General features: G+C 40.6%; 1 long non-coding RNA gene across 1 annotated transcript in view; it reads right to left on the bottom strand.

Moving 5' to 3' along the window:
• Positions 1–9,021: 9,021 nt before the first annotated feature.
• The window catches only part of LOC121671996, a 37,318-nt gene continuing 30,614 nt past the window's right edge, over positions 9,022–15,725 (bottom strand). Inside the window, exons 2-4 of the long non-coding RNA XR_006018712.1 lie at positions 15,469–15,619; positions 15,223–15,317; positions 9,022–9,056 (exon numbers count right to left, since the gene is read on the bottom strand). This is a non-coding gene — a long non-coding RNA (uncharacterized LOC121671996). The remainder of the gene's footprint in view (positions 9,057–15,222; positions 15,318–15,468; positions 15,620–15,725) is intronic.

The following is a 15,725-nucleotide window of genomic DNA, read 5'->3' as shown; positions in this document are numbered from 1 at the left end:
AACACTGTCTGCCTTCCAGTCAGCAGGAAGCTCTACTGCATAAAACCACCTGGTTCCATCACCATACTTGCTGAAGTAGCATGATTGGCCAACTGCACTACAAAAAGGGTGCTTGAGAATGCCTACAAGTTCTTGTTCCTTGGTTGTAATGACAATATACTTGTAATACAGCCTTCTGTGAAGAGCATCTGGACTACTGCATCATCGAATCGTTTAGAAAGCTGAAAGCCTAAACTTTCTATGAGTTTATGCCAGTATGGAGTCAAGGACATTGGGAGATATACTCAGAGAGTCCACTTCTTATTTTGCTGACAGACAATGAAAGATTACTCTCACCCTTTGCACAGCATCGGATAACAGAAATAAAGTATTCAGCTTCAGATCAGACTTTCAGCCACATTTTTCTGGCAAGCATGACAGGAAAGCAGACATCCCAGTAAACAATTCAAGATTGATATTGCAATGCTCAGTAGCAGAGGCATCAACGGCTCTGTAATCTGTAGCTGGGCATGAAGGAGCATCATGACAGAGTCTATCAAATACATTTGGTTCCAGGTCCAGTATGACAGTGACCTGGACTCCTTATTTGTTCATTGTTCATTGCATTTTTTTAATACCTCTTGTGAAATTTCTTAGTGGAAGACTGGAAAACTCTAAGAAGGAAAACTAGTGTCTGTAATTTACGCAGTTCTTGGAAGAGCACAGGCTAGTTCACTCTATAGCTCCTAGTATTTTATTTCAAGTTATCTGCAGTAGCTGCAGGGCTCAGCTGCCACTCATTGAAGTTTAAGCTTATACTTTTCTGTCCAAAGTCCTTCCTCTTCGATCTGCCCTATGGCTGGCCTCTGCTCCAAGCTCTCTCATACCACTTTGTTTTTCCAGTTACTCCATCCTGCTGCTTCCATTTCTTGAGCATTGTAAAACTCCCAGGTATATTATATATATATAAATATTTCTTCTTTGGTACTAAAATGCTTGATCCCTTTTCTGACAGCAATTGAGAACCTCACCCCTGACTCTTAATGCCGTATTATATTCAGTTGAATGTCATGCATACATGTACAATAGAAGAATAACATATGTGACTGACCAGTCACAAAAGCACTGGTTGCTATTGCTGTGGTTATTTACTGTTCATCTTATATGCAATGGTTTTAACAGCATGTTTGGAAGTTTCCATCACTCCTCTAACCATTATATTAAGCCTTTTCAGTCTTATTCATCTTTTCCTGTTCCTATACCTCAAACCCTTTGTTTCAATCTAACATTAAAAAGGGTTGACATCTGCTCATGAAACTCTTTGTTATTTTGATGTTCCTTTGTGGCAAATCCTGACAAGGCTACCAGAGAGTGTGGTGCTCTGTACCACTGTATAAACCCTTAAAATACATTTATTACGAAAAGCTTTTCATCTGAACTCCTGCTACCCTGGTAGGGGTCTTCCTAAGTTAAACATGGCCTCTCCAAGAAAGAAGTTTTTCCAGATGGTGTGAGCTCATTTTTGTTCTGTGTTTAGCTTTAGTGTTGTTTCCACAGGATCTAAAGATGGACTGAAGTTAAAAAGCAAGTGGAAGGCTAAATTGCCAGGGAGATGGAAAAGAGTGTTTTCATGGGATCTATAAATCTTAATATATTCTAAAATTACAGATAGCTGCCTTGGCAAGATTTGATGCTAGCAGGCAAGAAACTAAGCACTAATTTTACATTTTTAAACTGTCTTAAAATGGGTTTACATATCAGTTAGAATCTGCATGACTCACAGCAATCAGAAGGCACAAAAGACCTTGTGCCAGATCTTTGTGCAGTGCAAACCAGTGTCAGTCCACAGCATCCAGTGAAGCTACTCTGGCTTCTGGGAAAGTGTGCAAGTGGCTGACTCTTGCATACTATTTTCTGCCTGTGAAATCCAGGAAGGCATCCCTTCTGGAGCTGGGCAGCTCCAAGGGCCATATCAGAGAGCTCCATGGCTCAGCCTGGCTCAGTCTTGTCTCCATTTCCACTGACCTCAGCAGTGGAGAGATGGTCAACTGCCTCTGAAACAAAATGTGAACTCCCTTGACTTTGCTGGTCTGTCCATGCAAGTGCCCCAGGGGATATGTGACATGATATGGGGGAAGTGACCTCACGGTGCTGAGTGCTGACATTGGCTCCTCTCTGGCATGATGAAGGCAGGATATTTTCACATAAGCAATGAACGAGCACGCCCTTGAATTTACTGTCATTTCCCTGTCACCCTGCAAGGTGCAGCAGACGCCAGCACTGTCTGCAGTTGCATAAACACACACCGTCAAAGACCTGGAAGCCACACGCTGGCACAGCACACAGGCAGCGCTCCTGTTCTTGTAATTAATGAACTTCTGGCAGGAGTCTGCTGGGATCTCAGCAGCCCCCAAAGAGCACATGCCAGACTGCACAGGGGTGGCACTTGCTGAGATTAAAGACTTGGCTCCAGCAAAAAAGAAAGCGGAAGCAAACAGCAGCCTTCTGCCAGTAAGTGCCTTTCATAAGGTCAAGGCTTGGTGTTGGTGCTCAGCACAAATTGGATTTCCTTTACTCATGCTCAACTCAGCGCTTGTCGGCATCTCTCGTGGGCTCTGTGATGTTGCCTGGGTGTCCTGTTTGGTGCACAGAGCCCATGGGTCAAACCTCAGTGCACCTAGAGCATCACAAAAGGTCATCCTGACATGGCAAACAGACAAAGTTTGGCCTCCTAAGCAATAATGCACATACAGGCATGTGTGCAACTCCAAGAGGTCCCTTTTTCTTGAGGTTTCCATTCGGTAGGTTGTGACATCCTCTGTTAATAATCTGGATAGCCAGTTCCACTTAGATGAAATTCCTTGAGACTACTCAAATTTAGGCCACAGGGAATTTTGCAAGGATGCCAAGAGGAGAACTGGGCAAAACTGAGGTCATCTACTCAAAAATCCAGAGTGTAATGCTGTGCTAGCACCAGCACATCGTAACACTGAGTTCCTCGTCTGTTCAAGGTAAGTGAACTAAAACAAGACCCAGACCCTCAGTGGAAGACTGCACATGGGCATTTTCGAAGTTAAGCCCAAAAGTTAACCCAAGGCCATCAAGGTAAGTCCCTATCAAGCCTTACCTTCCCAGGCAAGGTCTGTCCATTTTTTTGCCATTGTGGCACCCAACATCCAATGTCTCAATCTGAACTAGAGGTCTGAAATGAGCATTGTTTGCTCTTTATCAGTGCTTAGCACCAGACTGCATGGGGTGAACAGGAAAATGTCCCACTGTGATGCCTTGCCTTTGCGAAAGCTGCTGGAACACAGACAAGGTACAGTGGATTTCGTGGAATGTTTTGTTCAAATGAGAATTTCTCTGGCATAAACTCAGTGAGTCTTGCTCCTAACCCTTACTTCTTCAGAGCCAGCACAGCTTTGGCCTGCTTTATGCCCCATTTTCTAACATCTAAGTTCTGGTTGAAATTCATTACTCTTAATAATCTTCAATTTTCCAGCACTGGAGATTCTTTACTACTCATTTTAAAGTCATGGTAGACATTAAGAAACCAAATCACCTTGCTATTTATGGCTTGAATGGATTTATAGTGTTAGAAGTTATGGTTAACCTCTTATTTTCTAACCTTCTTTTCTTATATTTAGAATTTAGGAAGAAATTTTGGACAGGAGTGAATCCTGTTTTGATGTGAGAAATGTACATATGAAAGAGAGCAAAGTGGCACTAGGTAAGGAACATATAAAACTGAGTGGGCGTGTTTTTATATTTAATTTTGAAAGTAGCCCACACATTGAAAAATAACCTATAGCCCAATAATACTTTGTTCTGTCTTTTGGAGATATCATACACAAGCAAACAGGCATTTAGGTCAAAGATTTAGCAACTCATTTCATATCTCTCTAGTGAAAATAAACAAAATATTTCAGTTTATCAGGAATTTTTAAGCTCAGTATCTGTAAAACAAAAAAAACCCCCAAATTCATAGATTCAGGGTTCTAAATTTTTGTTGTTGTTGTTGTTGGAAGTATTATTGCCTTACACTGCAAATTTTAACAAAAATTGCTATGAGTTTTCCTTTAGGTAGAGATAGAAATATCACTAAGTGATTAATTTCCTAGATTGTTTTTTAATCCTCCTTTATCATGTAACTGATTTCTTGGGGTATTATTATTGTTAACAACTGATCTGAGATTCAAACCTGTAAGTCTGTAGCCATGCTTTTCATTTACTTAAATATGGAGCAAATACTCCTACAGCTGATGATAAAATGAGACTTCCATGACTTTGTTGAGAAAACAAATGTTTGTTTTCTCTTCTAGCAAAACCTGAGGAAGCAAATAACATGTATTTGCTAATTTCTGCAGTGTATTGCCTTTAAGAGAGAGGGGAAAAATACTTCTGTTTGTTCAAACCACTGTAGGAAATTAAATATTGTCAGTGTACAGGTATGGATCTTAATTTACAGGCAACAATCTTTTTCAAAAATTGTTAAATGAAACCACTCATCTTTCACAGTTCAGTTTCCTAAATTCATATTTAAGCACTTTAAAGATATTATCAAAGACTGGTTTATTAAATGTCCAACCCCTGAAAAAAATCCCAAAAAACAAATATTTCAATTGCCAGCTAAATTCTCTTGAAACATAACTTCTGACATTCACTTTCAAATATTAAAGTTGAGACTTTGGTAACATTAAAAGTAGGAAATAAAGTCCTTTCTACAGAAAATCCTGGGACATCCAGCTTCAACACTATAATATTCTATATGTGAAAGTTACTATGTTTTAGAGCCCTTAAACTTCATTTTTGTTATTCTTCAGAAATGTATAGAGATCATACTTAGAAAAAAAAAAATCTGTAAGTTCTACTTGCAGATATAAACAATTACAATTTTGTATTAAAATAAACACTTACTAAACTTACTCATAGACCCATAGAATTGTTTAGACTGGAAAAACCTTTCAGATTATTGCATCCAGCCATTAGCATAGCACTGTCAGTGGTTCTGCCTACTATAAGTTGAAAATGGAATTTTCAATTCTTTCTTTTGTCTTATAAATCTTTATTTCACACTGCAATACCATATATTTTAACTTACAAGATGCTAAAAAGAGCTGTGAAGCTAAAAAAATGGAGAAAGGTCAAATTAGAGTTGCCTTAAAATGAAGAAATTCAAATTGGAGTTCATATTCTGTACATTGAACATTGCGTCACTGAAGTGAAGACTGTAGGATAAATCAAAGAAAGGGGAAGCTGAAGCTAAGGAAATGAGGAACAAAAAAAGAAGAGAAGAAAAAGTAGGGGCTCCTGGAAGCAACAGCTTATGCACTGCAGATGCCAGTTTATATCTCCTTGAAATGATGTTCTAGGGAGTCTTCCAAAAACACGTATCTCCCAGTGTTGTTAGAGGGTTAGCAAGCAATGTACTGACTCTCAAATATAAGTTATGTCTCTGTCACACTGAAACTTACTGCTAGTTAAAGGTGATGGAAGGTTTATATGCCTAAATAATGATCCCCGTTTGTTCTACTGCAGCTAGGGTATGTGCTGAAACCTAATGAAAGCATTGGAAAGGTGCCCATTGATTTTAAAGAGATTTGGATCCGGTCCTGAAGTGCTCAAGAGAAAAAAGTTATTCCTCCTCTCCTTTCCCAAATTCTAAAATAAATTGTGAATGTGAATGCATGGTCATGCTGGAACACAGCTATTGTGGTAACAGAATAACAGATAACAGGCATCCTTATGCCTCATTGCTCTTGGTGTGTGTATTGTGCCCTAACAAACACAGACACACAAACAGCACTGTTCTGGCTCACTTAAATTATTTGCTTATTCCTACGTCTCTCATAGCTGACATGCTCCTCCTGCATTAGGTAAGGGTAGATTTAGATCAGTTATTAGGAAGAAATTCTTTACTGTGAGGGTGGTGGGACACTGGAACTAGTTGCCAGAGAAGCTGTGGACACCCCATCACTGGACATGTTCAAGGCTGGGTTGGATGGGACTTTGAGCAACCTGGCCTAGTGGAAGGTGTCCCTGCCCAAGGCAGGGGGTTGGAACTGGATGATCTTTAATGTCCCCTCCAATCTAAAACCCTTCTGTGATTCTATGATTGCTTGGCATCAGCATCCCACTGCATCTGTCCCTGACAGTCCTACAGTTTGATCTCCTGAGGGTGGCCTGTGGGGTGAGAGTCTGTGGCAGCCCTGTTTAGCAACATGCCACTGACAACATGGCAGAAATAGTCTTTACCACAGATGGATCTGTGTTGCTGTTTGCAATTTGTCTGAAACAAATGACTTCATAGAGGTAAAACTCTTGAACCTCTTTTCCATCCCCTGGTCAGCGCAGGTCACAGACTGGGTTACACGCACACTGCACAGAGACAAAGGAAAATTTTGTCTGGGTGCTCAGAACCTTTTTTAATCTCACCCACACTATAATAACTTGTCCCTGTCCGACAGCAGTGCAGGGGCTGGACAGGCTTCCTGCATTGTGCTCCCAATGTCTCCTGGCTCGGGAAGTGACAACATCTTGAACTAATTTTTTTAAATGGGGGTTGATTTTAAGCAACATATTTTCCAAACTGTTTTTTTAAGTGTAAAAAATGGTAAGTCTAATTTTTTTTCTTCTTTTTTCCTTTTTATTTTTTTTTAACCACTTGGCAGAGGAAGGAATTCCATGCAGGACCTTGAATGAGGGACACTCAGGGCAGCCAAAGACATCAGCAACCTCTGCCAGCCACCTCTGGAAGGCAGGAGCATCGCTAAAGGCTGGATGTAGGCTCCTCCATCAGCGAGCCCTCAGCTGCAGACAGGATCAGTAACCACAGCCCAATCTGCTGCTCTTTCTGCCACAGACAGTTGTCCTTTTCCACATGGCCAGGTATGACGCTTCTGGGGCGAATCTGGGGGTATTCGTCACCAACAGCAAGGGAGTGGGAGAGAAGTTGCATCCAAATAAAGGACCATCACATATTGGGCTGCAGTAGAAAGGTCTCATGTTTGCCAGCCTGCACATGCAGGGAGAGATTTTCTCTGTATTTTCTCCTCCTGGATGTTAAGAGTCATTTGAAGAGATGTGCAATGGGCAGCCAAAGTTTCATCTACCCCCAATGCCTTCTCACCTTTGAGCCTCCACTTGTGGAGCTTCCTTGGCACATCATGAGTCTGCACAACAGGGAAGAGGACTTGGCCAGACCCAGCTGCTTCAGGCTTGTTGGCTAACCTTGCGTGGAAAATCCAGGAAGCGCCAAATATCATCCACTGAAGCTGTTTCTCCAGCCCCAAACATTCAAATGTTAAGAAAAATGCTCCCAAATATAGTGAGTGGGTTAAAGCCCCAAAAACTACAGTGTGTTAGATTGTCAGTGGACATGCAATTGTTTCTTTGCAACTCATGGTCAGACACTCCTCCCTGCCAATGAGGACAAGTTTCCCAAAGGGATTTTCCTTTCCTTAGGTTTGCCTAAGGAAAGTGGGGTGGTGAAGATGCTGCAAGATACCCCATGGTCCACACCAGTGGGACGAGACAAGGTCCCATACCATGTACAGAGCTATCACCTATTGCAGTGCTGGGGAGGGTGAACACAGATTCTTCACAAAGGTTCAAGTTTTTCTCACTTTGTGAAATTTTCCACCTCCTTCACAGACAGGGTTGTCTGGCTTTGGGCTGGTTTCCATGAGGCTGGATAGGAAAGCTTCACAGCAGCAGGATGTTTTATTGCTGCCTTTTGTATTTTGCCCAGACAGCATTCCTCTGACCATGTGCCCAGCGTCAATGAGCGTAGATTTTTCTTTGGTGCTTTGGGTGCTTTTATCTTCCTGAAAAGCCAGCTCCAAAGAGTATGACTGGCAGGTAGTTAATATTTAAGCAAGGACTCGCTGCCAAGGACTGATCTCTACACAGAGAGGTCTGGATCTTGCCCCACAGCAGAAGAGCATTTGCCACGTGGCTCCCTTGAGCAGCATGAGCAGCTGGGAATAGGTGCTGACACCCAGCCTAATCTCTCTGGCTGTGTTCCTGAAGCAAGGGGGAGCTTTTAATCTAGATTTGGTGTTTTATTCAAGGACAGGAAACTCATATGATGCCCAGAGAGCATCTTGACTATGGCCAGCTTTCTAGTTCCAGTGAAGTTACAGCCCCACTTTTCCACATTAGTCTTGTGTCTGTCTCATGCCTTAACCTCTTATATTAGGCAAAACTAGGCTGTAGTTAGTTTTAGAACCTCTGCCTCTCCAGCAGCTAAGATAGAAAATAGTTGTTTGAAGCAACATAATTTTAGTTTCAGCCTGTAAATTACATATTTTTCATTGTGTAGGTTGCTTTACACTCACCATTTTTGTCCAGGTCTGCACAAAAGCATTAGTCTGTAAAGGCCTGGGCTTTTTAGGGAGTGGGTAGATTAGGAAACTGGGGAAGGGAATTTTACCATAAACATCCTTTCATTGCAGCTGAGGTAGTAAGCTCAGGTTTCCTACAGTAAAATGTTAACTACGATAACAAAACAGTACACCTTGTTTGATCTAAGACTCATATTTAATATTTAGAGACCATGCATAATAATCAGATGGCACTACACCAAAATTTTGGCCTTAGAGAGCATGTGTGCTGGGAACCTTGTGCGATTGCACCCCAACCCGTGGTTTAAACTGCAGAACAAAGTGGGGGAAAGGAGCCAAACCAGCAATTTTGTATTAAGGAAGAGGGGAGAAGTTTTTCACAGGAGCCAAGTAACAGCTAGCTCAGCAGCAGGTGGCAGGGAGGGCTCAGGCCTTGCTGTGTAAGCATTTCTTAAGAAAGAAGCATGATCAGGAGTGCATTTCAGTGCCTTAGCTAGTCATTTCACAGAAGAGGTTTTCAAAAATTATTGAACTACATTAGAGCATCTATTACCAAGACTGCCACTGAATTTGATCTAAATCCCCAGAACTCTATTGGGAAACCCTTTCATTGTTACATCGTGTCTGTGTATCATTAATTGGAGCTAGAGCAGACAGGAGCAGAGTCTTAAACTAGCAATTTTGCCATTAAAGGATACAGATGTCCGGCATGGGGTCTGGTAGCCTCCAGTCCTGTAAAAATATTTAACAATTTAATTCACTTTTCAACACTATGAGGTTGTAGTGATTAGCAAATGCAGAAGTTCTGGCAGGAGTTGATGGAAATCCTTCACCAAGTTCTGACCCTGCCACCTAAAGTACACTCAGCCCTGCTCCACACCTGTGTAAAATGCTGTGTAAACACAAAGTGCTGATCAGGAGGTGAGGGTTGCATTTCCTGGGCTGTGGATGGGGAGGACATCTCCCAGAAGCAATAAACCCCACTCCCTCCTGTCTTTCCTGCTCCCAGCAGCAGCATCTGGCTTCTCCAGAGCTTCTGTCCTGCTTCCCTTTACGCTTTGGAATTTTGCCTGCGCAAAATTGATCTGTGTTGGTGCAAAAAGAAAAGAATTGGAAATCTGGCTAATTGTCATATGATAGCAATACCCACAAGACAGGTGAGCACCAAAAATATCTTAATTTCAGGTAGCCTTTTGACTTCAAAGCACGTTGCAGGTGGTTGAATGAGATGGTGCTAAGAATGTCATGCTCCATGGAAAGACGTAGGACTATACTTTAAGAACTTGGAAATATTGGGACCAGGCTTAGCAGTGCAGACACACCAAGCAAAGAGGTCAAACTCAGTACATGGATACCTAGAGGTACCAGTAAGAGAAAGTAAACCCTGGGCACATCTCAGGTATCTCCTACAGGTATGTTAATTTTGGGAGTGAGGGGGTTGCAGGAGGCTTGGGACAGAGCCAGGAAGGACTTTGCTCTTGCAAAGGATGACCCAATGCCCCTGTAAGATCTACAGCCTGGAAGGGTGGACCATGCATACAGCAGCAGAGGTGGCTGTCCATGCTTGTCTGCAGACTTTGTGAACTTTTGGTTGCCAGAGCCCTGAAATGGGATATTTAGCTCATATCACTACTGCCCCTCAGACACAACACTCAGAAGCTTTTATCAGTTTTCTAGTTTCCCATTTCTTTGCATATCCTGCATGGGAGTAGAAGGTGATTAAAAGGGCTAAGTGCTTACATATTGTTTATCTTCCAAGGTCCAGAGTGAATTCACTGGAAAGATTCCAGTTAACTTCAACAGATTTTGGACCAGTGTCTCAAGGAAAAGATGCAAACTTTGATTTGCAGTATTCTGTACCATCCAGTCGATTTAGTTTGGAAAGCTAACTTGTAATTTAGCACTTAAAACATTTTAACCACTCTTTCTGAGGAATTTTAAACCTAAGCAGTATAAAAAATCATTACTCATGGACTCTTTCATAGAGTCAAGTTTTTAATTTGCATTTAAGTCATGAGTTTACCAAGCTTTTTCTTGCTTTCTAGGTGGGACTTTCAATTCAGAAAACTGATAATTTATGTTTGCATATCTAGCAGAGGACTAGAAAGCTTCCCCTGATGTTCATAAAGCCTAGCCTTATGTAAGGTTTGAAGACTGGGGTAGCTTTGTTTATACTATAGTTTAGGAGAGAACTGCCTGTGTTTTCAAAATATTTTCAGCCTTAAAATGTTCATCACTTGACTTATAACTGGAATTATGTCTTCTTATTTCACTACAATGACTTTTTATTTCTCAGGGAGACAACATACAAAGTAAAAGTAAAGGCAAAGTTGCTTTTGGAAAAAGTTTTTAGAGGAAAAAAGGTAGTACATTTTTGAGGATTTTTAAAAATTCCACTCATTTAAACTTATTATAATATCATTGTTACAGACACAGTGAATGTCTTCTAACAAGAACTTTCTCTTAAATAAAATGAAACCCACAATATCATAATGAATTGGAAGAGGATTACCTTCCAGAATATCCAACAGTTTTCAGCTGCTCAGTACTATTGTCATGCTTGCTGCTGACTTAAGGATTTGAACTAAATCCTTTCAGAAGACAACTGATTTCTCATTGTATGTTGCAAAAAGTGCATCCTTGAGAGAACTTTACAGAGTATTTCCTATAACCTCAGTATCTGAACAAGACTTTAATTCTAAAACTTGCTTCTGAAGCCATTTCTCTTCTTCCACCTTATCTCTCTGAAGGGTGTGAGAATGTTTTATTCAGTCTTTGCACATCTACACTACCTGGGTGTCTTACGTAAAAGTCATTTTCCCATGGGATAACTGAGGCTGGAAGTGACTGCTGGTGGCCTGCAAGTCAAGCTTTGCTCAGTTCAGGGCTAACTCTAAAAGGAATTCAAGTTGCTCAGGGCCATGTCCAGGTGTGTCTTGAGCTTCTCCAAAGAATGCATCTCCAAGGATGAAGCTTTCTTTCTCTCAGGGCTGCACCACTCACCCAGAGAATTCTTTCCCCCCTTATGTCCAACTAGCCTCTGCCTTGCTGCAAATCTCAGCTGTTGTTTTCTGACCTTTCCCTGAGCACCTCAGAGATCCTGGCTGCATCTACTCTGTAACCAGACTTCAGGGAGTGAAGGACAGCAACCATCCTTCTTTGCCTGCTGCATGGGCCAGCTCAGACAGGATATCACCACTTTGGTACCAATTGCCTGCCCAGGTAGCTCTTGATCTCACCTCTCAAGGAGACTGCTGGCTCTGGTATGCACTAAAAGCTCCTAGAGCTCAAAATCCTTGGAAGCACCTTCCTCTTCCTGACTCCAAGGGTATTTGGGTGTCAAAATATTGGTGTCTGCCACCCTTGCTGTCTGACCTGCAGATGTTTATGAAGTCTGGGTATTGAATCCTGCACCTTAGTCCCCTTCTAAGTATCCCTCAAGTGTGTTTAAAGAGGTAGTTGAAAGAATGGAGGATAGGGCAAATTAATTACCAAAAAACCTGAAGATTTGAAGACTTTTTTATATTTTCATCCGTATTTTACAGTATTTGCCATTTTCCCTTTGAAACAAAGATGTCTAATTTTCAACTGAATTTGGGAAGGAACTGTTGATCTATTACAGAAGGGAACCTTATTTTGTCACATGAAAGAATGAAGAGGCATCTGCAATAGATGAAGTCCCCAGACATAGCGTGGTAAACCAGTAGACAGACTGTGTAAAATGAGGAGTAATTTATGGTCTCTTATTGGAGGATCTTTATGAATAATACTACTCTGGAAACAACTTAAACAGCACCAGCTACATTTTTAGAAACACTGGGAAAAAGTCAGGTCTTCTAAATTCAAATGACATTTTCAAAATATCACAAAACACAAATGCAGTCATCAGAGCTGATCACCTTCAGAAGACAGAGGAAAATCATTTCAATTCACTTGACTTGTTTTCACTGTCATTTAGACTGAGCAACATCCTCTTGAACCGAAATTTCAACTTTCTGCAGCAAATACTCCAACTTTTGATTCAGCGAGGCAGAAAAGTTTATGGTTTAGACTGAGGAAAGCCTTTTACTTCTGTAGTGACAGATACAGAAACATAACACCAAGGTAGATACACAGGTGTGAACTGCTCCACTTCTCAGTGTCTCTACAGATTTTCCTCAATCACCTGAGAGCATTGGCTAAATCAAAGCTGTAAAAGCTGCTATGGGTTTTTTATTAAAATATTCAAAATGGATGGATAAATTTAAAGAGAAAAAAACCCCGTGTTATAAATCCTGGGAGTATAGAGAACAGAGACTTAGAAAAGTCAGGTAAATTTTAGTTTTTAACCTAAGTAGCTTCTCCAAACATAACCTTAGTGGCTGATGTAAATTCTGAATTAATAACCAATAATTTAATTTGGAAATATGCTGCTCTAGCTGAAGTAAAGCGTTCATCCATCTCAGAACTAAGTAAAGCACCTGGGTATATAATTAGGGAAATGAAGAATTCTCCTCAAATTTAATTTTCACTTCCTCCAACGACCTAAGAAGTTTCCACGTACAAATTGCCATACTGTACAATACAAGGCAATAAACTCTAGCCCTAACTTTCTTGGCCAGGGTAGATCAGTCATCCTCAGACAGGCAAGAAATCAAGAGCACCTTTAGGGTCATGCCTGTGAATTTTTGTCCCTGTGTACAAAACAGCCACATTTTCTAACACACACTTAAACTCTTCAGTGCAACAACAGTATTTGTGCAGTTTTGGTTGCAGATGGCAATAAAAGAATTGCAGTGAAGCCTTTGGGCATTTATCATCCCAGGCTCAGAAAGCTTGCACCAGATAGGAAGAATGATACAGGTCCTTGCAAGAAGTGTCTATGCTGTTAGCACCACCACTAATATACCATTTTAAAATAAAAGGGAAGTGCTGAGCATCCCTGACAATGTGCACTTTCTAATGACCCCGTGAAGGGTTGCTTTTTCCTCTCCTCTGCTGGTCTGTAACCTGGCCACAAAGGTCTGACAATGACATGCATATCCCCAGCCCACTGGGGATGCCTTCAAGGACTGCACCTGTCAACAGGATTATAAGGAGATTTATGAACTGATAAAAGGCTGAATTAGAAGTCCTTTTAATGGCCTACTCTGGACAGAAAAATAGTTGCAGGTCAGCTGACAGCAAAAGTTAGGTGTAGCTGAATGTCTTTTCCTAAAATCCATTTCCTTCTGCTCTGAAGACAGAGCACTTACTGTAATATTCTTGTTGCCCCAGAAGGAACCCTAGATTAGACTGCATCTGAAGGAATAATTGGACAAGAACTAAAAAAACTTATTATTTACCAAAAGGCCTCCAACCCAAACCACGACAGAGACAAAGCCACTACATTTCACAAGGCCGGTCTGGAGGGAAATTCTTGTGCGTCATTTAAAAGGCCATTTATTTTTAAAATATAGGACCCCCTAATGGAATAAATGTTTCACCTCCAGCATGCTTATATATTTTTTGGCATATTAAAATGTTGCCTTCTTTCATGAAGACTTATGGTCATTCTTCAGAATTATGAGAGTGAAAATCCAACAGGACAGACCGAGGGGATGGCTAATTATAGGGTATCTTTGTTCTGAAAAGACTCAGCTAAGAAAGTTAAAGAATAAAAACCATAAATATTGACCTTGCCATCAGCTTCTAAATGTATTTTTCTTGGCAGGAGTATTTTGAAATTCCTCCCAAATAACCTTTTGATAATATTTAAACTTTATTTTTACATACTATTTGAAAACAAACCAGTTTGTTGAATCTTTTTGTTCTGCAAATTTAGCAATCATATGAGGTCTTTTGTTGGAACAAAACCAGTATTTTAACACTGAGACATCCAAAACTTCCTGCAAATTAATTATCACATGGTACAACCTCAGAGAACAGCAATTACAGCACTGGCAAAGTTACCTTAAAGGTTAAAAGAACTTTTCCCAAAGTAATAGCTTCATGTGCTCCAATCTTTTTCTCTCAAAGCTCTAGAAGAGTAGAGAGATGGGAGACTGGGCTTGAAGAAGTACAAGAATCCCAGCCTGCACTACAGGAACCAGGGTTTTTTTTTAATTTTATCTCAATTTTTCTTGTAAGACCATGCTTTGATAAAGATTTAACCTTTTACAGTTAGAATTCCAGGAGACTGTAAAGAGAATTTAAGTTAAGAGTGTTAAATCTACAAGTGGTGAGCAGACAAAATGGCAATCATTGTTGTACCTATTTTTAAAATGACAGTATGTTTGTCATTTTTAAAAAATTTTTTGTTTGAGTTGCTGAATGAAAGAGAGCATGACTGTAGGAATTGATGTACATTTCCCTCATTTTTTAAGACGTGGTAGAAGTTCAAGGGCAGTGTAAACTCAGGCAGGGCAGGATGTGCTCAATGTCAGTCTTTGAGATTGTAAATTCTGAAGTCAATTAAAAACAGAAAAGAAAAAGAAAAATCCTTTACATAAGCATTTCAAAAACATGGGGGTTTTGTGCTGTTTTTTAAAAATAAATAATCTGTTCTAGAGACACTGTTTTTGTTCAGTCAGTAATAAATCAAAGAAACAGCAGCTAAAGCATTTCTGTATAGCATGAAGTCAGATGCAACAGTTACTCTGTACCTTCAGGAAAGCCAGAAAGCCAAATGCCAGTGGATTTTTTCCCTGTCTCCACAAGAAAACTGTATCCTTTATCGGTGAACAGGAACGCTGTTCTGACCATGACTGTAAAACAAATGCCACAGGAAGAGCCAGGGACCAAGATAAATAATTACAACCCTATTAAAGGCTTCACAAACAAAACCCAATATGACGAAGCTCTACAGAATTTTCAGCAGATGAGTGTTTTGATTCCCAGCAGATGGACATGATGTACCATGAAAAGTTGCCTTACATACCAAACTCCAACCTGAATCCTGTGCTGTCTTCCACTTCAGGAAAAGCATCAGGTGTAAATGAAGTGAATCACAGTAAATCAGTCCAAAGTAAACAGCTGAGAAAGAAATAGACACCTATGGTCACCAACAGCAATGATTTTACCTGACTGACATGGATGCTAACTAACCCCTTAATCATTGCTTTTCCAGGTGATATCACTGCCAGAGATTGCTTACTCAGACTGACTGACATGGAAAACTACTCACCAGCTTTTTCAGAGTGAAAAATTTAGTAGACAACCTTCCCTCTGAAGAGCTTTGCTGAGTTGTTTAGGCATCTGCCAAATGTCTCCTAAACACCTTTCTCTGTATTCCCAAAGTCGGTCTTGGTTTAGCGTCGATTTCTTACAATCAATACCTACAGAGCAAGCACAACAGACATGAGGATTTATTTGAAAACTTTCTTGTCTGGACTATTTGTCAACACTGTTCATCAGTTCACATTACAATGAGTACTCTGAGGT

This window comes from Corvus kubaryi, unplaced genomic scaffold (assembly GCF_017639235.1).
Source record: "Corvus kubaryi isolate FWS band 111438036 unplaced genomic scaffold, C.kubaryi_AGA036_p1.0 37398, whole genome shotgun sequence".
Classification (NCBI taxonomy): Eukaryota; Metazoa; Chordata; class Aves; order Passeriformes; family Corvidae; genus Corvus; species Corvus kubaryi.
Note: the sequence above shows the minus strand (reverse complement) of the source record. Positions and strands in the feature narration are given on the sequence as shown.